Genomic DNA, 23,977 nt, shown 5'->3' with positions numbered 1-23,977 from the left:
ATTTTAGGAAAATACTTATGGAGTCATAAGAGATTTTCAGCTTACCCTTGGTGCTACAGAGAGGCTGATATATATTAGCTGTAGAATTACAAGGGGAAATTTTGAACTGTTCCTTTCATAAACAGGTGTCCAAGAAGTAAACACTTTAGAGCGAGATTTGCCTTTACAAAATCATGATATATTCCTGTTACTTGTTTGCGGTTTTCACAGCTTTCATTGAGTTTGCTTCCTAGTGAGAACTGATACTGTACAAAGAGTTTAGTAGTGGTGTTATCTGTGAAACCTTAGGGGCACAGAACCACGTGCAAATACTAATGCAGCAACCTGAGCTAAGCAAAGTTGTATGATAGAATTAGGACACAGCACAAACGCAGAAGAGGAAAGAATGAGAAATTTTAGTGCGCGTCTTGACCTCTGGGAATCAAGAAGAGCTAATGTACAAAGATCTTCAAGTCCACCAGCGATAAGTTGATACGAATGGGGTGTAAAACACAGCATCTGTTTAACATAGCCGAACACTGCCAAACTGTTGAGGACAAATAACTTCCTTTGCTCTAGTCTGGAATATATTGAACAGCTTGAGCCAAAGAACAATCAGCTTATTGGCAGGGGGTGGAAAAATGTACTTGGCTTTCCCCCCGTATAAATAAATAGCTGAGGGGAACACAGTGACATGGATAAAGAAAAACAAACAAAAAACCCCCTGTATTAAAAGATGCATTGATTTATATCCATTTGGACTGAGAGTAGTTTAATCCAACATCTAACACTGTCGAAAAATGAGATAGACCATGAATATGTAAAGAGGAAAAATACTCTTGAAATAGGTTAGTTTAGTTGCAGTTGCTACCCATACTTGGATGCGATGAAGAAATGGGAAATGTACGCATGGCCATCCAGTGAAGATGCTAGGAAGCTGCCAACTCTGACATCAAGTGAGAGGAAGATGGTGATTAACACCACATGTCATACTAAAAGGGTATTTTTGCATTCAGGATGAATCACACGACAATAATGTGCAACTTGCCTTTTACCCACTGAGTTAGAGAGATGAAAGGAGTAAGAGAAAGAGAAGACAAGAGCTGGTGAATATTGCAAGGACAGAGAATAGCTACTAAACTTTTGAGGAGTGAAAAGGACAAAGTTTTCTTAGTTTTTACTCCGTGATGGCACAGGGTGAAGACTTCTATTGTTCATTTAGTTTAGTCTTGCAACTTGTCAATTTTCCCTGAAATAAATAATTTAAATAAACATTGCTTTCTTGAGAATGAAGTAAAAACGGTCTTGGTAATATATTAATCATAAACGCTCTTCTTTGTAATGAGGTTATTGTGCTGGGACAATTTTGATGAGAGTATTGTCATTTTATTTTTTTTTCACATTTCCTCTCCAAATAGAAACATTTATACATTGCAAAAGCAAAGTTAATGTGTCTCCCTATGCATTAGGTAGACTTACATGTAAAACCCTCCTCTCCCTTTTATACATGCTTTCTTCCTTTTGACTGAATTATTCATTGATCTTTCCTATGCATGGAATGTTTTTCTGTAAATATCTCTGGGTTATTTTTGGCAGATCCCAGGATCATAGGATAACTAACCTTGGAAGGGACCTCAGAAGGTCTCTAGTTCAACCTCCTGCTCAACACAGGGTCAGCTGTGAGATCAAACCAGGTTGCTCAGAGCTTTGTCTGGTCTAGAAAGCATCCAAGGATAGCGATTGCAAAATGTTTCTGTTCCACTGCTTGGATGTCTTCATGACAAAAAAACTTTATACCCAGTTTGAACCTTCCCCCCCACCCCAGCTTATACCCATTGTCTCCCCTCAAGTACCCCTGTAAAGAGCCTGGCTCCATCCTCTTGATAAACTTCTCAAGGAATATTCCTTATCTTGTTTGTTCTCCTCCACATTGAAAAAAAAAAAAAAACCACACCAGCAATCAGGGCTCTTCTGACCTACCCCTAAGTTAGGGCTGTTACACAGACTCACAGACTGGCGGGGGCTGGCAGGGCCCTCTGGAGCTCACCCCGTCCCACCCCTGCGTGAGCAGGCACCCCCAGAGCAGGGGCACAGGGCCGCGTCCAGGCGGGGGGTGAATGTCTCCAGGGAAGGGACCCCACAGCCTCCCTGGGCAGCCTGTGCCCCTGCTCTGGCACCCGCACAGGGAAGGGGTTTGTCCTCATGTTCAGGGGGAGCTTCCCGTGTTCCAGCTTCTGCCCGTGGCCCCTTGGCCTGGCGTTGGGCACCGCTGAAGAGAGTCCAGTCCCATCCTCTTGACACCTGCCTTTCAGATATTTATATTTATATTTATACCTCCCTCCTGCGTGGAGTAATTGACTTTTCAACTGTTTGTCACTTTCAGTAAGCATAAGTCTTAACACCCATCAGCCTTACTGACTTATGCTTCCTCCTTTTAATCTTTTGTTGAAGGATCTGGCACTTTACAGTCACCACAAAAAATCCAAAACATTGCAGCCTGAACAAAGGTGTTGCAATGATTTCTAGCCTGCTCTTCTACCTGCGCTGTCTTCCTTTCTGACCGGTGACTGTAGCTGGTAACAATGATGCTTGTTCAGTGGCGCCTGATTTTAGCTTAAAGCTTAAAGAGCCTTTGAATGCATGTCAGGCCTAACCCAGGCATATTTTCAATTGGGCAGTTACTATTATTTACTTTTGTGCTACCTGATGAACCTACCCTAAGCTTGTGAAGAACTTTGTGTAATAGTAGGGCAAACAAGCTCTGGACAAAAAGAGCATTAACTGATAGTGAGGACATTTATGTTTGCTATGTTTCCACACAAATGAGAGGAATAGTCATGGAAATGTCTTGCCCAAGGTCAAGGGAATTGAACCTAGCTCTTCAGACAGGGATGCGAATACTGCAGCCGTCCCATGTTGCCCCTGTACCCTTCCCCACTCCTCCTCCCCCTGGCCCCCAAATTCAGGCTGCTTCTTGCTGTTGAGCATCAGAATGTTAATGTTTTTCAGGGTGTCACCCTCAGCAGAGCTCTGTCTGTGTGCTTGTGTGAGAGAGACGGAGACTGGTGGGGTGGTGTAGCGGCCTCTCCTTTCAACTTCCACTTCTGAATCTTCCCAAATTACTGTGACATTTCGCGGCTTCCTGAAGGGTCTTAAAATCACTGTTTAGAAACCCCAGAAAGGAACCATCAGAGGAATACCTGTCATATGAAATATGAGCTGGTGTGACAAAGAATCTAATATTTCTTTTTTCTCTCTGTTGTCGAATTATTGCTGTCCTCTTCAAAAGGTCTCGTATTCTGTGCATGTTGAGATAGCAGGAAGTCATGCAGTATGGGTGGTGATTTCCTTTTTCTTAGCATGGAAATTAAGAATAGTATAAATCAGGCAGTAGCAATATTCAAACGAGGTAACGTTTTTTTAAACATTACCAGCAGCAATCCATAGCAGTAAAGGATAGGGCTATGCATGGCTCAAGAACATGCTGCTTTCCGCATATATATTATGACTGAAATCAAGAAACTATGAAACTGGAAGCCAGGATATCTCTTAGGGGGGTGTCTGTTAAAATAATGAAACAAAAGGGTGGCTCAGGAGATTAGTAATGGCATAAAGGATCTTTTTTTTCTCTGGTTATTATGACAAAAATTTGTTACGATCTGACAGCTGTTTGGCTCTTCGTGTTCCATAAGCTGACGGCTCTGGCTGGTGGCTTGCGGGCAGCCCTCCACACCATGCCGCTGGCACTCCCTGACAGTCATTCAGAAAGGCCACGCTTTGGATGGGTATAGATGTGCAGTGCTACCCTTATGCTTAAATCTGTCCCCTCGTGGCCCTGATTAATGTAATTTGGCTGTCAGAGCGGTGGAGGCAGCTTGCACTGCTACTACCCGTGCTGTACTTGTCTCTGCTTTAATGGAGTGCTTCAATTTCCGTGGCTGTATTAGTCTGGCATCTTTCTCAAGCACAATAAAAATTCCTTGAAGATGCCACGTGTGCACTTTTCCTTAATTATCAGCACAGTATTTCTCAATTAAAAAAAAACTATTATATTAACTGACTTCTTGTGTAGAGTGTGATTTGACACAGTGGGCAGGCAATTAGTAATTAGTCACAAAAGTCAAAGGCGCCTTTTTTGTTCGTTGGTGGGTTTTGGGGCTTGGGTTTGGTGTTTTTTGTTGGTTGGTTGGTTTTTTTACCTGAAATCTGCCAAAGCCAGCTAGTGCACTAAATATTTGGGTCATAATGTAGTGTTATGCAGAGGTGCCTATACTTGCTTTGCCATTTTGGCAAGGTGCTTCTCAAAAGGATTAATGAACCTGGACGGAGGGGTACATTACACAGGTCTGTTACTTCAGTGGCTGCCATGCCAGTTTGGGTATGTCTGCAGAGCGCTACGTTATGTGGCACTGGCAGAGCATGATACATCTGAAGAATAAATTTTTGTCAGACCAGACTCTTGGTTGTCTTGGGGTTTGGCTTGCCGAGGGATCCGAGTTGCTCAGTGTATGATAATCTGCGTGACCTTTGGAAATCTGAACGTTTAGGTCTTGCTTGCAACTCTGGCATCAGATTTTCTGCATGTGACCAGCCAAGTATGGAGGACTGGGCAGCTGCAGGAAGCCCTTTTTCTTGCATATGTTGAATGTGTTGCATATGTTCTTGCATGTGTTGAACGCAAGGGCCTCCCTGCCCTTGCAAGCTTTGATTTTGGACATTATTGTTACAATTCCAATATGTCTAGTGTAAATAGAAGGAAAAACCTCCAGCTATACCACCCCAAAATTATCTCAGCCCTTCCCCAAACAAGCCTATGTAGCATCTAGAACTCCTCCTAGGAAACCCTGGGAAAGCTTTTGCATGTGGCGCACGCCACTGTTGAACCTGAACCAAGCAGAAGATAGGCACTGGCAATAAACGTCTCTCACTTGTCATCTTATAAAGAGAACTTTCCTGAAAACAGAAATTGTACTTTTAAAAAATAGTTCTTAAACTTTTGAAATAGGGACTTGCCTATCCCACAGAGATACCCTGGGCTAGTAAATGTTGTGGAGCCTTTTCTGTTTTAAAACACAACGTTTATTCTCGACTGGAAAAAAACATCAACCTTTTCTAATTAAATGTCTTACCAAAACTGACAATTTCTTTAAACAAAAAAATAAAATCTTATAGTAATGCTGGTGAAGAATGCTAGCCTGTGAAAGCTACTGTTAATAAGATGTAAAATCAATACTGCATAAGCTAATGGACATTGAAGATCCATTTGATAGTTTTTAAACCCTTGGTGGTTTTGAATCCTAGAGTTGTAATATCACCCCATCCTATGCAGTCATAGCATAGTATATATCTACCTAAATTTTCCCTGAAGTGTTAAGTGGATATATTTTTTCCCTTCACAGCATTCCTGAAAATGTATATTTGTGATAGTGTTGAGAGCTGTCAAATGGCTGTGCGGTCTGCCTGGGGTAGGTGAAGTGAATCCACTCCCTGGTATATAAGGCTTGTGAGCTATTTTTAAAATGGAAGCTGTTCTATAAATGTTTTAGGCATAATTAGACTGTATTGGGAGAGAACTCCCTATGGAAAGAAGCACGGAGCCTGACTGGCTGGTGCAGGCTCTCCAAGGTGCTACCTGCCACAGACATAGAAAAAGGTATAAAGAGCTCAGTCAGCTTTAAAGGTAGGTGAAATAAGCACCTGCTTATCGTAGGAAGGTGATATGACTTGCAAAGAAAGGAAATTTGCCCTGGTGGCGCACTTGGTATTTGCTGGCAATGAATACTTGCTGCTAAAATTGCCAGAAAGTTAAAGCTAATCTTTCTAACCCTTTACAGAGATTTGGGAAGCTGATAGGGGAGGGAAGGACAAAACACTTAGAAATAAGTCTTCCTAGCAGCGCCTGTTTCACCTTGGTTTTGCAGTGTTTGTGGGAAAAGGAGAAGAGTGGGCTTAAATAGTTGAATACAAGTTGATCTATGGCTTGTTAATTTTATCACACCAAGCAGATATGGATGAAAGATGCCAAATGGAAACAGGATTTATTGCCGAGGTAAAATGAAATTGTGGGTAGAGAGAGTAGTGCCTTACCCTCTCCCCAGATAATAGCAGTCCATTTTAGCTAAACAGAAGGCTCATTTGTTTGATACAAATAAGGAGAAACAGAAGTTAAAGGATTTAATCTAATTTACCTGCTGTACGAATCTTCTGCACAATCTTATCTCAGGACTTTAGTACCTCCCTCAGGTAGGAATGGACAGTGGAGTGGAAACACCGCTGTACGTGGCTTTTGTAACGATCTAAAATGTTGGCTGCCGGCTGTCATGAGAGTGCATTTCTGCTGAGCAGTTTTTGACATGGTGCTAGTTAAGAGTTTGGAAGAAAGCCATTTTTTGAGCTCATATAATACCTGTGTGAAGCGGAAAGCAAATTTAGTGCAGGAGGTAAGTCACTGCTTTGGCAAAGGAGATGAGAGATGAGATGAATTAAAAATTATTCTTCAGCTGGCTGAGTTCGTTGGTTTTGTTTGTGGTTTGATTTTATTTTTTTAAGCAAGTGTCTGTACACATCCACTGTGTTTGTATTTAAATAGATCCATACATTCTTTGCTTATTAAATGACATTGTTTGGGAAACTTCATCTGTCTTATTCGATGGATAGAAAGCTGAGTAAACGCTTAGGTGTCGAGAATAGTTAATCACCTCTTCACGCTAACCATGATCTATGGCTTATCATACCCCAGACTTTTCCTGTCCCTTTGCAAGGGGATCTTAGTTTCTTTATCTTTAAAATGCGGCCATATTTCAAATTAATAGTTTTCCCTAATATTTGAAGTGCTTTGAAGTATGAAGATGGAAGGGACTAGAAAAGTACAAACTGTTATTGCTATTATACTTCAGCTAAAATTAAATTTTGCTCTCTCTAGAAGGAAAATCTGCCAAAGTTAATATTTAATTCAGTGGACTGTCAGTAATTTATTCAAGAAATACATATGAACCACAAAAACCATGAAATGGAAATGTTCAGGTGTTGAAGTCTGCGTAATTTAGCCTTTATAAATCTGTAAAGATTTTAAAGGAACCAACAGATTCATCATTAATTTTTGGATGATGCACAGAACATCCTCTCCCCCTTTCCATCTGTCTCAGAAGATTATCTTTTTCCTTGCCTTTTTTTTCCCCCCATTCAGAGCAAAAATGCTAAGTAATCCTGAAGACAGGAACTGTATTTATAGTTCCCCAGTTAGCTCATGGAGAAAAGCATTAAGGCAAATCAGTTTATGCCTTTTAAAGAATGCTGCAATCATGTGATGCCTTCCTCAGATACCAACGATAATGTACATCAAATTTAGAGGCTCTTGATATAGGTATATCCTCTTAAACAAAAACCTTTCCTGTTATGAAATGGCAAGTATGCAATAAGGAAAAGCAAAAGTGATGGATTTATGTTAGCTAATAAGCATGCATTTTAGGGAGGGAGAAAAAAGCTCATAAAAACCAGTTAGTCTATCCCCAAGTCCTGATAATCACATCATTCGTGTAAAGTCTATGCTGCTATTTGTTAATATAGTTGCTATGGCAACTGAAAACCTACATCCATTCAAGGTAAAATCAGAAGTGCGGTGAGTGTGAAAATGCAAGAACCGACTTCGCACATACACAAATGCATGTTTTGTCTTTTCACAATAGGTAATAACTAAAGCTTTTATCTTCATTTTCTTTTCCGTTCTGGCACCTGGGAGGGTAATTGTGAGTACTGAGTGGTAAAACGTGAAACCCACTGCGGGACTGAGAGACTAATACCTGCTGGACTGCCAGGATTTCTTGAACAGATGGTATCAGGTCTCAAAAGAGTCTAATTGGCTTATCACAGCCAATGCATGTGTTACAAGTGCTTAGATAAAGCCAGCAAATACACATTAGCTTGATGACTTGATTCTGTAGCTGTGCTTTTAAAGAAAAATATAGGCATGACAGAACGACCCCATTTGAAAGCACTGGATTTGACCCTCTCTGAGCCTGCGATCCTTTACAGCAGTCCTAGTACAACTTAGTAAAAAAAAAAAAAAAAACCAAAGCAAACCCTATGGTCAGTCTTACAGGCCGGCACAACCTTTGCATTGGAGACTCCGTGCCGTCCCTCCTGCGCGCGTTAGGCTGCTGCGTCACTGGTAAACTGCCAAAGTCCAGGTGACTTCACAGGAGTGGTGTCAAAAGATCCCTCTGAGCTAAATATTTCTTTTATGGGTATTTCTAAAGAGCACCCATTTGAAGACCTTGGTGTATGTAACGTTTAAGTACAGCTCCTCTGGTTCTCTGACTGGCATGTGCACAAGGGAAGACTAGAGTCCTGAGCTGGCTAAGGAGGTGGCAGGTGAAAAGCAGCTTCTAGCAAGGTCTGGACTGGGGAATCAATGGGATCAGCTTCCTCTAGTTCTGCAGGGAATTTAGCTCCATGTATCAGAATTTTTAAAAAAATCTGATTGAAAATATAGGATTTGTATTGCTCCTATCCAGTTGTTTCCCATTTCAAAAGATGTTCTGAAGTTAAGCATCTGTGAGGACTCTCAGGGGTTGTTCTGAGGGTCAAAGGACCTCAGAATTCCAAAGGACAGACTGTGGCTGATCTGAAGCTGGTTTTGGCCAGGGCATTTTGCAGATGTACCAAGGATGTAAGAGATGAAGCCATCCTACAGTTCCAGTCCACTGTACCAACAGGCACAGCCAAATTATTCATTGCACGTAAGGACTTTTGGTGTTTATTTTTATTGCCTTTAAAAAAATATATTGGCTACTGTGCCATCATGAAGCTTCCTGAGGTCCACAGTGTTGCCTTCAAGAATAAGAACAGAGCTATCGGATCCTCAGGCTGATACGTGCTAGATGCTGCCTTTGTTGTCGGTCTGAGCGAGGTCACTAAGGAGATGCTGGTAGATGGCCCATCGGTGTGAACACAAAATGGGACCTATATAAGGAAGGTTGGCATGTCCCGCTGCCTCATCATCCTTCCTCACCAGATAAACATATGAAATAGGCTAGTTAATATTCAGTCACTTGGAGTTTTTTTTTTAAATAAATTCAAACATTGTCTCGTGGGAGTTGTCAGGGAAGATCAGCTAATGTTTCTAAAACATTGTCATGGTCTGTAAAACATTAATGATTCATATACATATATATGAAGTATTACTTCCTTACAGAAAGTCATAGAATTTGGGAAATTGTAATTTTGTGGGAGGCCGTATAGCCTCATTAATGAGCTATATCTGTCAGTTTTAATGAGCACGAGGACTTTTCCCTGTTTCTTTCTACAGGACTCATCAATGAAATAAGTCTGCTGTTGGTAGGGTTTTCCGAGTTTTTCAGTTTTATTGCAAGGCTGCTATTGAATATCCAGTGTTAAGGAAAATAACTAAAACTGTCTGTGGTTAAAGTGTGGTTTTACCTTTTTCGTTTTTGTTTGTTTTGTCCGTTTTCTCATGGTTCTCTAGATAGCAGAGGTGGTTCTCTAGGTGCTAGATGAAGCCGTTCAGTGTCTGTGAAACAACACTGACTTCGCAGCTTCTCAGTGCTTGTCAGTACTCCTTCTGGACCTTCCACCCACTATGACTTGCCAGAAGGTGATTCTGGCAAATTTGTCATGCAGCTGCTTAGTTAAGCTGGTTAGCAAAGCCTGCCTTAGCCATAAAAATAAGCGTTGGTTTGTGTTGTGTAGTCTCCACGCTTTCCAAAATCTTCAATGTCCTGGATTGAAACTGCTTTTTTCTACTTCAGAAGCTCCAGAATGTGTGTGTCCTCAGTGGGCAGCCTAACTTAAAAACACCAACAAAAACAAACACACACACCCGCCCCCTCGGAGAAGCTAACTGTCTCTGTCTTTGATGTATAACATGCCGTCCGGGAAAAAGTAGCAAACATTAAAACACAAACAAGCCCCCGCCCCAACTTGTCAGTTTTTTACAGATTTGTAAATGCAAGAGGATAAAACCCTGAATTTAAAAGAATCTCTGGGCTTGTCATGTGCAGACCATATAGGGAGAATAATTCTGAATTTAAAAACAGAATTAAAATAACTTTTTCCCAGTGCAGTTACTGCAAGATTTGAAGGCCAGACACCTTCAGACGAGCCTGGGCACAGACATGCTGCATCAGATGGCAAAAGGAAACTATCCTGTGGAGAATGTCTTGTGGAGATTCACAGGATTCACGTAGTTACTGTTAGCATACTGCGAACAGGGGCACAGAAGCTGCTTTTGTTGACTTTCACAATGAGATTACAGAAGAACGGAGATTACAGAAAGGGAGCAGACCCAGGAACCCACAGAGTGTTCTTTGTTGAACATGATACTGAAACAGAGCCACCTACAAATCCTTATTCAGTTCCACGGCTCCTTGGAGGGTTAGGCACAGATCCGTGTCTCCTTTGTGACATGTGCCGACCGCTTGCGGGACAGGATTGTTTGTGACTCTCCAGGACCTGGTCAGCCGTCCATGTGACGAGTAATAGCTGATTTTTGTCATGCTTGGATTTTGTGTTATGTTTCAGTTTGCAAGTTGTTTTCAATTTGAACTTTGTTTTTCCAGCTGCTATCATGTTAGAAAGTTACAAAAATATGAGTATATATCAATTAGCTCCACCATTCTTAAATTACGTCTTGTATGAAACCATGAGGCTTGCGGTTAAAAACATGTGTAGGTCCAATCTTCTGGAATGAAACAGGTATGCCAGAAGGTTTCTCTGAACTATTTATGTATAGGGAGAGCAAGCAATCTACGGAAACCAATAAAGCGGCACCCTGTGTCTCCAAATTAGCAAGCAACTAGTGTTTGATTAAAATTGGTATTGGATTCAGCTAGTCAGGGAGTTCTTACCTAGCACAATCTATAAAATTAATCAGCCACAAAACACCACATGCAGATTGGCAAGCCCTTCGTCCAAGAAGTTTTAGAAAATAAGCACAACTGGCACTTCAGATCCCCAGCACGTATGAGAACAATATGCTTCGCAGCAGTTTGTCACCAGACAGCATGCATATTAGCAATTCATCACTCATTAAGACTGCCACATGTGCAATAAATGCACATACATATGATGCTCTTCCTGGGAGTGCTGCTTCATTGTATGGATCGGTTATGGTGTCCCTTGTCACTTATAGAGGAAAGGGACTCCAAGTAAATGCTTGGTTTTGGTTTTACAGACGCTATCTGGAGCACAGCAGGGTAGAAGCCTGCACACGAAGGTTGTTGCGGTAGCTCAAAGGCATCAGCATTGCAAGTGCCTATTGTACCGCCACTGGAGAGCCCTAAGGAAATGTGATTATTCATTTGGCTTTTAAGTTGTATGGTAAAACATCAAAAGCTATGGCAGGACAGGATGGACGAGTTCCTCCATAACTCTGCATCCCAGCAGAGACCTGGCTGGGAACAAAGTTCCTAGCCAGTGATCGTATGAAAGAAGGTGCGTGTTTCTCTAGTTGCAAAAAGCCAGACCTCTTCAAAGCGCAGTTCTTAAGTATCGCATTAGTGCCTCCCACACGGGTGATCATAAACCTTCTTCTGATGTGCTGCACAAGCTCTGCAGAGTGAAGGAGTAGGAGACTCTGCAATTTTCAGTTCCAGCTAGAGAGTCCTCAGAACAGTATTAAAAATCTCCATCCCACGATGCTCCGGGCCAGTGGCTGCTTATTTCCCAACCTCTCCTTTATTAACCATGAACCTGTATCAATGTTAGATGGCCTGGGGGAGATGATTTATAGAATTTTATACTGGATAGGGCTTTCTGTTGCCACACCATGAGGCTGAAGGAACGGGACAATATTTTTGTCCAGGTCTGTGGTAGGTTCAGGCTGGATTATTTTATGCTGAGCTTCTGGCATAACTATGTCTGCAAACCAACGAAGTCCTAGGTTGCACTAATTAGCCTACTCCCCAGGTACACAGGGAAACTCTGTCCCAGAGTTGTCCAAATCTGTTCTATAAAGTTCTTGGCAGTTCCCAGCATCCTTACACATTGCTGCAATCCCTAAAAGGGCTTTCCTGTGCTGTTTGTGCAGTCGATGCTTCTCAGGACGTCTTTTTGCATGGCTGCCTATGCTGGCTGCGGTCAGCAGGGTCTCCCTCCGTCAGTCCACACACCCAGCTCTCTGGAGAGGGATCCACAGGGGAGGTGACTGCTGTAGGGTCGGTAGCTATACAGTTTACCTCAATTTAGAATGATACTTACTGTTGTTCAAACAAGTTTATAAGAAAATATTTTGAAATAGTCCCAAAAAACTGAGAAGGTAGTAATGAGAGTTGGTTTTTGTAGAGCCTGCTTTCTCACTGCTCGGCCTAGTCCTTTTGCTCAGATGATTCTCTAAGTAAAGGTCAGTTCATTCATTACTAGAAAGCACCATTTCCTTCTCCCCAGAGTGTGGTTTCTAAGCCTCGGAGATACTGCATTGACCATAGACAGTCAGAATTGATTTTAGAAAACTATTGTTCAAGATCATTGTTTAGAATGTTCCCAGGTTGCTACATCATACTTTTTTTTATAATTGCAGTCTCCACCAATGTATTTTGAATGTTTGGATGGTTTGAATTGTGAAGTAGGTTTTGGGTTTGTGTGTTGTTTTTTTTCCTTTTCTTTTTCCTCCCCACAACCAAAAATTTCATCTAGCAATTTAATCAAGAAATTAATTATAGTAGATAACTAAGTCTTATACTGAATGCCCTTTAAGTATAAAGTGTAATCATTTGTCTAAATAGTGCTGCATGTTTTGAATTCCAACAATTTGGCTCTCATAGTTAATTTACAAGTTCTCATTTGTGCTCTGGCTTCCAATGAGCGTTAGTAGATGTTGGCAAGAGGAAGGAGCTAACCACTGTGTGAGTCTGTGGCCCATACTTGGAGACTTCCAGCAAGATGTATCATTACCCTCAAAAATTCTTGATTAAAAATCATTCCTCCTCTTTTCGGTTCGGTCAGCAGAACACTGAATCTAATTTTATACCAGTGCTGACCTAATTTTAGGAAACTAAGCTCCTGTGGGGCCTGTATTACTCCCTAGCCTATTTTCTGTGAGCCCCCTCTTACAAGGGAATATCTGAGGCTTGCCTTGGTGTCTAAAAACCAACTCTTACAGCTGTTTTCATGTAGGCTTCTCTTACTTGCATGAGGTGTATCCTGCTGTATCCTTTCCTTTAAGGTTTTGTTTAGGCAGCGGTTATCATGGTTTATTGCTGCTTGTGGTCACAGCAAGGGATGGAGCACACGGGGAAATCAAAATATCTGAATTCCTTTCAATCAAATACATTTCCCAATCATGCCTATTTTGAATGCTAGTATTCACGCCCGCTTGAGTATCTCTCGTTACAACGTGAAAGTTTAGGCCTAAAAATAAGAAGTTAAATACATCTTAACGAACTAAACAAACAGTTTCTGGGAAAGGCAAGCGATTTCATTCACTTGCATCCTTATTGATTGCCCAAACATTTATACAAGAAGGGGGCGGGGGGGGGGGATTTATCTTCAACCATTTTTCTTGGATCACAGACAACCCCTTCTTTTTTTAAAACAGTGATGATTCTCGCAGCAACAGCTGGAGAAGAGAGTGAGCTGAAAGAAAGCGAGTGCTCCTTTCAAGGGAGCTAAGCACAACACCATGCCTGCTTCCCTTTGACACAGCGAAAGGCCATTGTTTGCCTCTTGCCTACACACTTTTCCTGTTCTAACATACCCGAGTTGTCGCTGTTGAATAGTAGCCATTGTGCATCATAGGCTGTGAATGGGGGATGATGAAGCGGTGGCTTCCTGGAAAGGAGCAGAATTAATCTTCAGAAGTCCCCATCCCTTATAAAAGACCTTATAAAAGGTTTCTGACAATCTGAAAACTGACAAGTGTGAGCATTGTTAAAATTCATGTGGCTCAGAAAAAAAGCCCCATTGGATTGTCTATTTAAGCACATAGTTTTGGCTGGAAGCTTTTACTAGTAGTTACAAATATATTGATTTTTTTTAAAAAGAAATTATTGACCTTTAAAACCCTGGGGTCAGCTGCTGCCTGGCTTATTGGAGATGTTTGGTTATTTATATTCACAGAGGCCTAGGAAAGAGCTGGTTGTTTTCAGAGTCAGACCCTAAACAATGATCAGAAGCAAGGGGTGGGTGATGAAAACACTGTATTTACATGAAATATAATTAGACAGGACTGAGTGCAGAAGGCTGAGATTCCACTTGCAGGACATCAGTCTGCATGCCAGAGCAGGGAACCTTAAACTTTGTTTCCTCACTTTTTTCACCCCCTCTCTGGGACAATTCTCACACCATCTGCAATTTGAAAAAGTTGGTTTATTATTCCCGTCCCTTCTATGCCTGTCCCCTGTGTGCTGCCTTAACAGTTAGTAATAACTTTTAAAAGCAACATTAGGCCCTATCCTCTAAGTAGTTTAATACTCAGAAATTTGTGTGACTGTGGGTTTCCGGAAGAGGACTGAATCTATGTACCCCTGATAGTCGTATTTACCAGAGGAGAACTGGGCTATTTCTGCTGTGTCTTGTTATATTTACATTTTCACCTCAGAAAATAAATTCTTTCCTAAGTTCAGGCAAAGGAACAATTTTCTGGCTGTCAAAACATATCAAGAAGCGGGATATGAATGAGATATTAGTTGCTGTGAGTTAACACTACAGATCTGAAGGTAAAAACAATGCTGTTATTTAACAACTATAGATTGATGATAGATTAAATAATACATATTGGGTTGTTTTTCTATTGACTTCTCTTGTGGTTTTCCTTACTTGAAATGCTCGGTTAGTATCACAGAATTTCCCATCCCCAGCAGGTTAACTGGTGTAGAAGGCTTGGCTCTTGCACATTTAAGATGTTCAGGGAAAAGAGGTGGTCATGATTTAGCATGGCTCTGAGTCACAACAGGTGAAAATCAAATCCCTATTTAGTTCTACAGGTTTCAACTTTTATACTAGAGATATATTAGGACCCACATTTCTTCCCTTCATTATTAAGATGTTCGCACCATGTTCTTTGTATTTCAGTGGTTGTTCCTGGGTCCGTCCTTTCTTTTGTGCATCACAAAACCCACTGTCCCATGCCTCCACAATCTATAAAACTCTGCTCCTTCTGGAAGCCCACCCTCGCGTCTTGGCAGCGGGAGGCAAAAGGCAGCATGGATTCAGCTGACCTGACAACTTTATGGATATTGAACAGTCCATGAGAAGGTTCAGAAATCATGTTCCTTATCCCACTGCCGCAGAGAAAATCCATTTGCCCTGCAGTGCCTTCAGAACGATGACTGACAAGACTAAGAAAGATGCTGAATTGATTTTGTAATGTACTATAAACTACTGTCATAATGACAGCCCTCTTCTGCTGTGGTATCTGCTCCCTAATACCAGCAAGCCCCATGCCCGCACCCCCGCCCCAGCAGCCATTGCACAAGGGCTGTGAGCTGAGGGTGCGGGTGTCTTGCTGGAAGGTTTGGATCTCTGAAGACGTTTGTTCTATTTCCCACCCACAGCACGGACCGTAGGACAGCCCTGGGTTTAGGGGAGATGACATCTGTAACACCACCTATATATTCTATTTGCCACTTTATTTAACTCCATTTGTATTTGTTTTCTTTTTCTTTTCTATCCGTTTGTGTCTTAATCCTGGTTTCTTTACTGATACTTCCCTAAATGCACTATAATGGTGGGAAATGTTGAGAGTAAAGGAGGGGAGCAAATACTTTTCTTTTCCCTGTTTCCTTCCCTCTCATTCCTTTCCTTCATTTTCCAGCACACTCTCTCTCCCCCTTTCTCCTTCAGCTGTGTTCATTTCAGTCGTTAGCAGAAGCAATGCTGCAAACAGGTTTTTCTGTCGGCAGTAAGGAGCGCAGAGAAAGGCTGAGGGAACTGTCAGTAACTCCTACCATAACGCTGCACCAGGGGTATTAGTCTCTCCTGGTCCTGTTTTCTCCTACTGCCTAAAAGCAGTCCTTTCATTTTTTGAATCCTTTATGGTATGTATGCATTTGGCACCAGAGAACTCTATACACTCCCATTGTAAGGAAGTGCACAATGAGAGTTAACATTTATGTTTAACTTCTGAGGTGCAGCACTGATACTGTTGATTAATGTTAAACTAAGCATATTTTCCTCTTTTCTCATTGTGGTATCTAGGAACAGTATGCTGAAGAAAAAGTGAATTATTCAGGCAGGGGAAAAAAATTAATAGTGTGGTGATGTGGTAATTCTCTTGAGACTTCTGGAATTATTAATAACTTTTTTTTAATAGCAAGTGGTAGAAGTGCCTGTCATCTGCACTGATTCCAAGCTCATGTTCTCTAATCACTTTCCCCTTCCTTTTTAAGTTTCTCTTAGCTTTCTGCGAGCGATGCATTTTGAGATTAAATTGCCTTGCCTAGACAGGGTGAATGTGATGCAAGGCAGGGGCTTTAGGGTAGCTGGTTTGAGCTTTGTGCAGGGGGCAGAAGAGAACGATTCCACTCTGCTGTGATCAGCAGCTGTAAGGTCCTGGACTTGCAGCCTGTATTACCATTTTTAAGATCTGAATGTATTTTTATAACAATGGACTTACCTATACAAGGTACTAGGCTTGACACAGGTAAAATAGGATGAAATTACAGGGTTACTGAGAGATGCTGGAAGTCAGACTCAATTATTCAGTGGTCCCATCTGGCTTTAATATTTATTGAATTTTCTTTTAGTTTTTTCTTTTTTCATCAAATATCAAACTTCGTTGCAAGCACAAATAACCAACTTAATTATTTTCAACTCCTGAGGTTTTAAACCCATTAAACAGCAGAGAGGCTCAGTAATTGTTTTACTACTAATACTGGAAGTGTAATAATACTAGTGGCAACAGAGGACAGTGAGTAAAGCAGTGAGAAAAAATGTAAAGGCATAAATAGCATCGTTAAAGCTGTTTCACAAAAAATAAACAGGACTGTCAGGTTAATATTTCAGACCTCAGATAACAGTTTTAATTAACTCTTTCCTCCATGTCCCTGGTGAAGAAACTAGCTGTAGAATTATCTGGCTTTCTTAGAAGTGCATGGCTTTCTGTACCATTTCCTTTCAAATCAGTTACCAGCTATAGTGAAGTTAACTACTATAATGTAGTAGATGCTTCCTGCAGTTCCTGGTAACTAGAGGTTGCCTTTTGGTTTTTTGCCTAATACGTTTGTCAGTTCCCAGTTCTGTTCTGGCCCGGCCTCCAAGGGCGGTAGGTGGGGTATGCTCGGTCCCTGGTGCCTCCCAGCGGGATCTGGCATCGCTGTGCTGCAGGCCACAGCAGTGGTGTCCCCGGGAAGTAAACCTGAACTGGGCCCTGGCAAGGCGGGGTCTTATGTGCTTTATGACCCTAACTGTGTCCTGGAGTTTTATGGGATAATCTCTAGTTAACTGTACGTTCAATATAGTCGACATGATATAGCGGTGGTGGTAAAGTTGTGAGGACGTGCTTGTAAGCAAGGCAGAGTTTGTAGGTGCTTTAGGAGCTGAAGAAAGGCTAGTCTGCTCAAAGCTTCCATGTTCTTTTCTATTTATGTGAGGATGTCTATTTAAATTTATTATTTCTGCCTACAATCTTGCTTCAAAGATGATCAGATGCTGATTTGTGAAGCTGCAGTTTTATTTCTGGTTTGGGAGTGGTTTTTTTCTTCTTTAGCATCTGGAACCATTATGGTGTCATACATGCACATGTATGTACACAGCACACAGGTTCATATGATTTTTGAGGGGTTTATCTTTTTAAATTTCATTACAGGACTTTTAATGTTTAGGAACTAGAAAAAACTTGAGTCTTTTCATTGTAAAAGGTAGAAAGAAGTCTGTAACAGAGGTACGTATCTCATTTGGTGTTTCCACCATGCACTTTGTTTGTGCCTGTGTATGTCTTGATGCACTGGACTTGTCCTGTAAAATTCCAGTGTCTCTGCAGCATGCCAATTCATCCTTTGCTATATGGTTTCAAGTAGTGTGTGGCTACAAGCTTCCTTATAAATCAACAATCTTGGTAATTGTATTAGTAAAACCTGCTCCTGGATGGCTTTTGCTCTGGTTGCTTCACCCTGTGGTCATTGGTGTTGTCCTCTGTGTAACCTATGAATCACTTGGATGACACACACCTCATTAAACTTCAGCCAATGTTGCTGGAGCCCTCAGGAATAAGAACATTTTTCTCAAACACACACCATTAACATGACAAGGTTGGGAAAGGCGCAAGGAGATAGAGGAAGGAAAAGCTGCATGGAGCTTATTGAGTATAGCCAAAAATTCAGATTATGTCTAAGATCAATTTCAGATGTGTCAGCCACTGCAACTCCTCTATGGAACGTACTCTCTGCTCTCAGAAATGTTCCCCTCTGAACTGTTGGTTGGTAGTTTACTCTTTAACGCAGCATTCCTGAACTAGCCAATATCTCGCCTCAAAAACTAAGAATACATGCCTAGCATACGTAATTTCCTCATGGCTTTGGAAATTTGAATTACAATCAAAGGAAAACAAACAAGCAAGATGATATTGAGTAAAAAGGCTTTTCACGTGTTAATGAAATGAATGAGGAGTATTTTTCTGTTGTTTCATTAGTTGAAAGACATCAGTTTTCACAAGTCCAAATTATATGACAAAACTCAAGTATGGGAGAAGCTACACTGTAGTGAACACAATATTGTTTTTATTTTGCTTGAGCGAGAAAGAACTAAAATGGTGCCTTGGAAACTGCACCATCTGTGTTTTATCTGGGAGAAAATACGGAACACTGTTTGGAATAAATAAATAAGTAATAGTGATTTTAAAGGAAAAGGAATTAGTCCTAACAAAATAATTAAGTAGAAACTGCAAGTTGCTGGATTTATTTTAAAGAAGAGTCTGTTAAAACTCGGTTGTGATTTAAACGGATATGTTACCTTGTAGTTATACTAGGTTCTTACACTACTTTCACACCTGTGTCCTAAGATACACCACACATTGCTTATGTAATCCTTTATGGTTCAGTTGGTTGCACTCTTCACTGTTGTAGGTGGTCAAAGGTTCAAATTCTATTGGACTGAAAATGCTACGAGAGCGTGGCCAAATTTGTTGAGGAATACAAAAACTGAAGGCAAAGAAAGCAATAGTACCTCTCCAACAGATGGGTTCATCCCTAATCTACAGGGTGTCTGAAACCAAGGTTTCTTTACTCTGAGGAAAGAAAAATGGTCTCATCAAAAGGTAATGTCTGATCCTAAGGGCTGGATGCCCATTTTGCATAGCGTGCATGCCTTACTTCCGTCCCTATGAACATCCTCGGTCTTAGACTAAGATTAGATTTGATCTTAGCTGGTGAGACTATGTTACAAGAAATTCCTGGAAAGCAATATATCAAGGGTGCAAAACGTCCCCTGTTCTAAAACTAGTGCCCGTGTACAGTTCAACTTAAAATACCATTTTAATGATGATTAATATAACTGTTCAAAATCTTACCTGTGGGTACTGTATGTTTACCTTGTAACAAAGTACTGTGCAATGAGGAGGAGGTTATCTGGACTCTCTTCAGTGTGCAATGAATAGAGCTACAGCTGCCTGAGCTACAGTGAAGTTAATAGTGAACCGTGGAAGTGGCTTAGTGTGCTTGTTCCAATGGGGAACGAAATTTTACCCATCTTTGCATGCCTAGGTGGAGGGCACTATGGCTTATCGAGTAGTTGGGAAGCATTTGATACCTTTCTAGAGGGTCTTATCAAGAGCTGGTATGTTCTTGATGTGTTAAACCTTGTTGATTTGATTAGAGCTCTTCGTCTTTGGATGGGGTTTTACTTTCAAATTAAATCTACAGAAATAAGTGAGAACTGAAGTGAAAAAAATTTCTGTTTAAGCTGATTTTTTGAGCTGAAGGACTTGGCTGGACCTTCATCTTTTCTGAATGAAATCAGTTATAAGACTAAATCCACTTAACTAATCACAGCAAAACTTCTGCCTCTCCTGACTTCAGTTTGTGGAGGTGAACTGCCAAGAGGGACATGAAATCAGAGCTGAGGGAATCCCCGGCCACACGTCAAAGCAGCTGCCTGACTCCAGTTAGCTGGTTTGTGGCTGGTTTAATCTTTTTAGACTCAATCAGAGCTCTAGAGTTGAGCATCTCTGTGTCTTAGGGATGTTTCCTACTGCTTCCTGCGTGGCAGCTATGCGTTGTCTTATGCCCCTTGAGCATGTAGTTACATTGACAGTGGATTCTCTGTTTGGACTAAGATAGGTAGGACAGTAGCTAGAACTGTGCTAGCTGCTCTCTAGCAGTGAGGCTAATTTACCTCCTGCTGTCTTCCCAGCTCACCAGTAGAGGAATGAATGACCCAAGAGCCTGATCATAGCCGAATAGCATCGGAACTGCTTGTTTATTTTAGTGAAAATATTAGACCAGAAATGAAGCTTCACAGAAAGGCCAGTGATAACCCCATACAAGTCTGATCACCTGGACCGTAGCCAGACCATTTTTTTCAATGGTGATATTAAATGCCGTGCTTTTCCTTAATAATCCATGTTGCAACAAAGAAGCTTCACATTAAAGCATGTGTTTCTGCGTTACAAACAGCTCCTTGCACATGTGCTGACTTTGCAGCTGCTTCCTGCAGTATTTGACTTCTGTATTTAGGACAGCCGGAGAGCCCAGCTAATGATATTAAACTCACTGGTCCACAAGTCTAGAATGTAATTTATCTCAAAGGTGTAATTTGCTGAGTATGGGGAAGCACAATACATGGTTTGCATGTGTGATGGATGTAACTCGATTTTTTTTTTAGCTCTTGTTGCCAAGTTACAACAAACTTATCACAGTAGATAGTCTGCATTTAAATGGATGAAGATTCCGTCTGAAAAGAGCCATACTGATGAAAACTGATAATATACTGATGTTTCTGAAGAGAGGAAAACAAAACAGAAAAACTCAACTTGTGAACAGGATAATTTTGTATTCTAGACGTTAGCCAGACAGGCTGAAAAATAGCTGTTCAGACCCCAGAGACTATGACACATGCTACAGTAGCAAGTGACTAAGAGCTTGCTTACAATAAATAGCTAGTAATTTAAAAATAAGTAGTATGAATATTATCAAGTGCTTAAAGACAGAATCACAATGAGCTGTTGTCTGAATTGCACTTTAGAGTTAGTTTCCCTGGAAATAATCTGATAACCTTGCAGTCAGGTATCATATCTAAATGCTAAGAAAAAAAGGTAAACCAGAAAAAAAATCTACCAATTTCTTTGCAGTTTTCCAAATGATTAGGAATAATCTTAAAGCATAATGCTGGTAAATGCTTTCCTTGTTTATCAAATGGAAAAATGTAGCATATTGCAATGGAAAATGAGGTAGAATCGTGCTGACATGTCAAGCCGTTGTCCTACCTCTGCCTGAAGTTCCGTACCAAAGCCCTTTAGGTCCTCTGAAATAAGAATGTTTTCCCCTAATCTATTTAAAAGATTGCATGGAGGGACAGTAACTAAGGGGAGTGTCTGTTACTGCCATCTTTGAGTTAATTCCAAAAATGTTCATGCTAGGTCAACAGACTGGGTCTCGGGGACTAGCTGGAAGCCGAATGGTGCTCGGTGTTAACTGCTGATACCTGTTTGGTCATCTCCGTCGATGAGATCCGTGTGGGGACCTGTCATGGTCTTTGAATATAGCAATAATGTCAGGGCAGTGCTTTGTGCGTTTAGAAGTCAACTCTTAAATGCCTGATTGCCAGTACACAGGAGGTCTGAACATAAGGAATGTGTAAGATATTGCAGAATACTGTATAACGTATAAGAAACATAGGCACATCCAGTTAAAATTTCAACACTTTTCCCAGTACAGAGAACACGTAAACCAAACCAAATGTCTTCGCTGCAGTTAGACCATTAAAGATCCACAGGTGCGGTTGTGCAGTTCTGCAGTGAGCACGAGCTAGTCTGATACTCTGGTTACAGATTCATAAAAGCAGGATGCCGGGTTAATTTTTAAAGGTGTCACCCTCTGAAGTAAGCCATTTGGTAAAAAGCATTGGATTGACAGAAATGAAGCTGTAGACGTTCAGTGAAATCTTTTCATTAAAATCACAACTAAAAACTGTCAATCAGCCCCAGCAGAAACCTGCTTAGATAACTCTCCTTGAAATACTGTACCTCCTCAGAAAATGGAAGAAGGGAGTTCTGCCAGGATTTCAGCATTGGGAGAAGCAGCTTCTCCCTTTACTTTACATTTCTGTGCTAGAGACACGTACTGCCTTTGCAAAAACCCTCATGCGGCGCTGAATTTTTGGTTCACAGCAGAAAAAGCACAGAGAGGAATGGAGACAGAATATGTAGTGCAGCGCTGTCTGTGCTTCAGCAGACTTGTCCTGGTGCTTTCAGTGAGCACTACTTTAGAAAAGCCTGAAAATGGATCATATCTATATGATGCTGCGAGAATCCCTCAGAGGGAGGGGAAATGACAGGGAAGCGTTTCTGTGGACTGTGGAATTTCAACTCATTAAAGTGATGAAACAACTGCTGTGGGAATGAATCCGCACAGAGCCCGTGACGGACGCCTGACACGCTATATTCCCAGCGGCAGAACAAAAAAGCGTGCCTGATCATTTAGCAATATTGAGAGGCTTCTTGTATTCCCAGGAGCAGGTGGTAGTGCTGCCCTAAAAGTTGCATTAAGGGGAGAAAATGCAGTCACTAGGCTATATTTTGACCTGCCGTCTCTCCCCCCGGGGCGTAGCTGGGTGGCACGCACGGGGTTAACACCAGAAAGGCACACTGGTGGCATGTAATGCCAGGTGTTCAGACACCCACCGAATTAGTTCCAGTGCCAGCTTTTGTACACAGCTTGGCACCATCAAAGCGTCGGGCGGCTTTAGGGTAAAAAAAAAAAAAAAAAAAAGACTTGTAAATCTCTTACCTTGCTCTAGTCCAGTGTAGCTTTTTGGTTGTTCTCCGTCCACTACCAGAAAAAGAGAAATTAATGCCAGATTCCAGTGAGTCATCCTAAATGACAGAGTAGGCTCACTCTTTGCACCGGCTGCTGGCTGCCTCCGCTGTGTGACAGCTGCCGGCTGGCTGGGGAACAAGCGTGTCCCATTCTGCAGCCTGCGGCAGGGGGAGAGGGGAAGGCAGCGCTGGGAGAGGAGGTGGGAGAGAAAGCCGGAGAGACGGACCAAAGGAGAGAGGAGAGAGGCAGAGGCAGGAATATACCATGTGGCTGCGTGCTCCCCTTCTCTGCCTGGTGCTCAGCCTCGCAACGCGCCGCCGAAAAGTTACTTTTTAATATGTGATGCGCTCTCTGATTTCAGAGCCTCCCCACTCCTGCCCGCTTTCCGGTCTATGCCCAGAGCAACTTCGCAGCATTTCGGCGATTACATTATCACCTCTCTGGTTTGGAGGCTGGCGTGGATGCTGTGCACAGAATATGTTGAGCAAAGGAAGTCTGTCTGTCTGGCTTGTGTGAAAAGCAGCACTTTTGGTTTCTTGCAGCAATTTTATAGGCTGTTTATCTGAGAGTGGGAAACCAAGGGCAGGGCGATAATTCTGGCATCAGAGGAGAAAAAAAAACAGAAAGAAGATGCTGGGGAGCGCATAACCGTATACAAGGTTGTTGGGGAGGAAAACATTTCTTGGCCCCTACTAACAGAAGGGGAGGTTGGGATAATTTCTGAGCCTCTGGTTTATCATCCTTGGACGTGTCTCTGCAGATCAGAAACTGGTGCCAGAGACAGGACCCTTCTTGGGGTTTCCTGAAATAATTCTCAAGAGGAAGAAGCAAAAAGCAAGCTGTTGTGGGTAACATTATCCTAAATGGCAGAAACTTCTCTGGGAAAACATGGCTAGTTTCTAATCACCCAGAGTCTCCAAAGCACAGTTTAGTAATTTCATTACACTCACACCCCTGGTAGGCCTATGTTTGTTTATACACATATTGTTTTAGCAAACTGGTACAGGTCAGCTTCAAAAGTTGGTGATTGCTGTAAATACTTCAGTGTCACTGGGAAAGAGGAAGAACTGTTT

The 23,977-nt window shown here is 41.7% G+C and overlaps 1 protein-coding gene across 2 annotated transcripts in view; it reads right to left on the bottom strand.

The window, feature by feature from the left end:
• The window catches only part of RASGEF1A (RasGEF domain family member 1A), a 176,631-nt gene extending 153,610 nt beyond the window's left edge, over nt 1–23,021 (bottom strand). The window contains exon 1 of one of the 2 annotated variants that reach the window (XM_064464872.1): nt 22,875–23,021. The gene's annotated coding sequence lies outside the window, so the exon portion shown is untranslated. The remainder of the gene's footprint in view (nt 1–22,874) is intronic. The other variant, XM_064464869.1, reaches the window with a different exon arrangement.
• Between the last annotated feature and the right edge of the window lie 956 nt (nt 23,022–23,977).

The sequence above is a fragment of the Phalacrocorax carbo genome, chromosome 13 (genome assembly GCF_963921805.1).
Source record: "Phalacrocorax carbo chromosome 13, bPhaCar2.1, whole genome shotgun sequence".
Classification (NCBI taxonomy): Eukaryota; Metazoa; Chordata; class Aves; order Suliformes; family Phalacrocoracidae; genus Phalacrocorax; species Phalacrocorax carbo.
The sequence above is the reverse complement of the archived record's forward strand: the minus strand, read 5'-3'. Positions and strand labels throughout refer to the sequence as shown.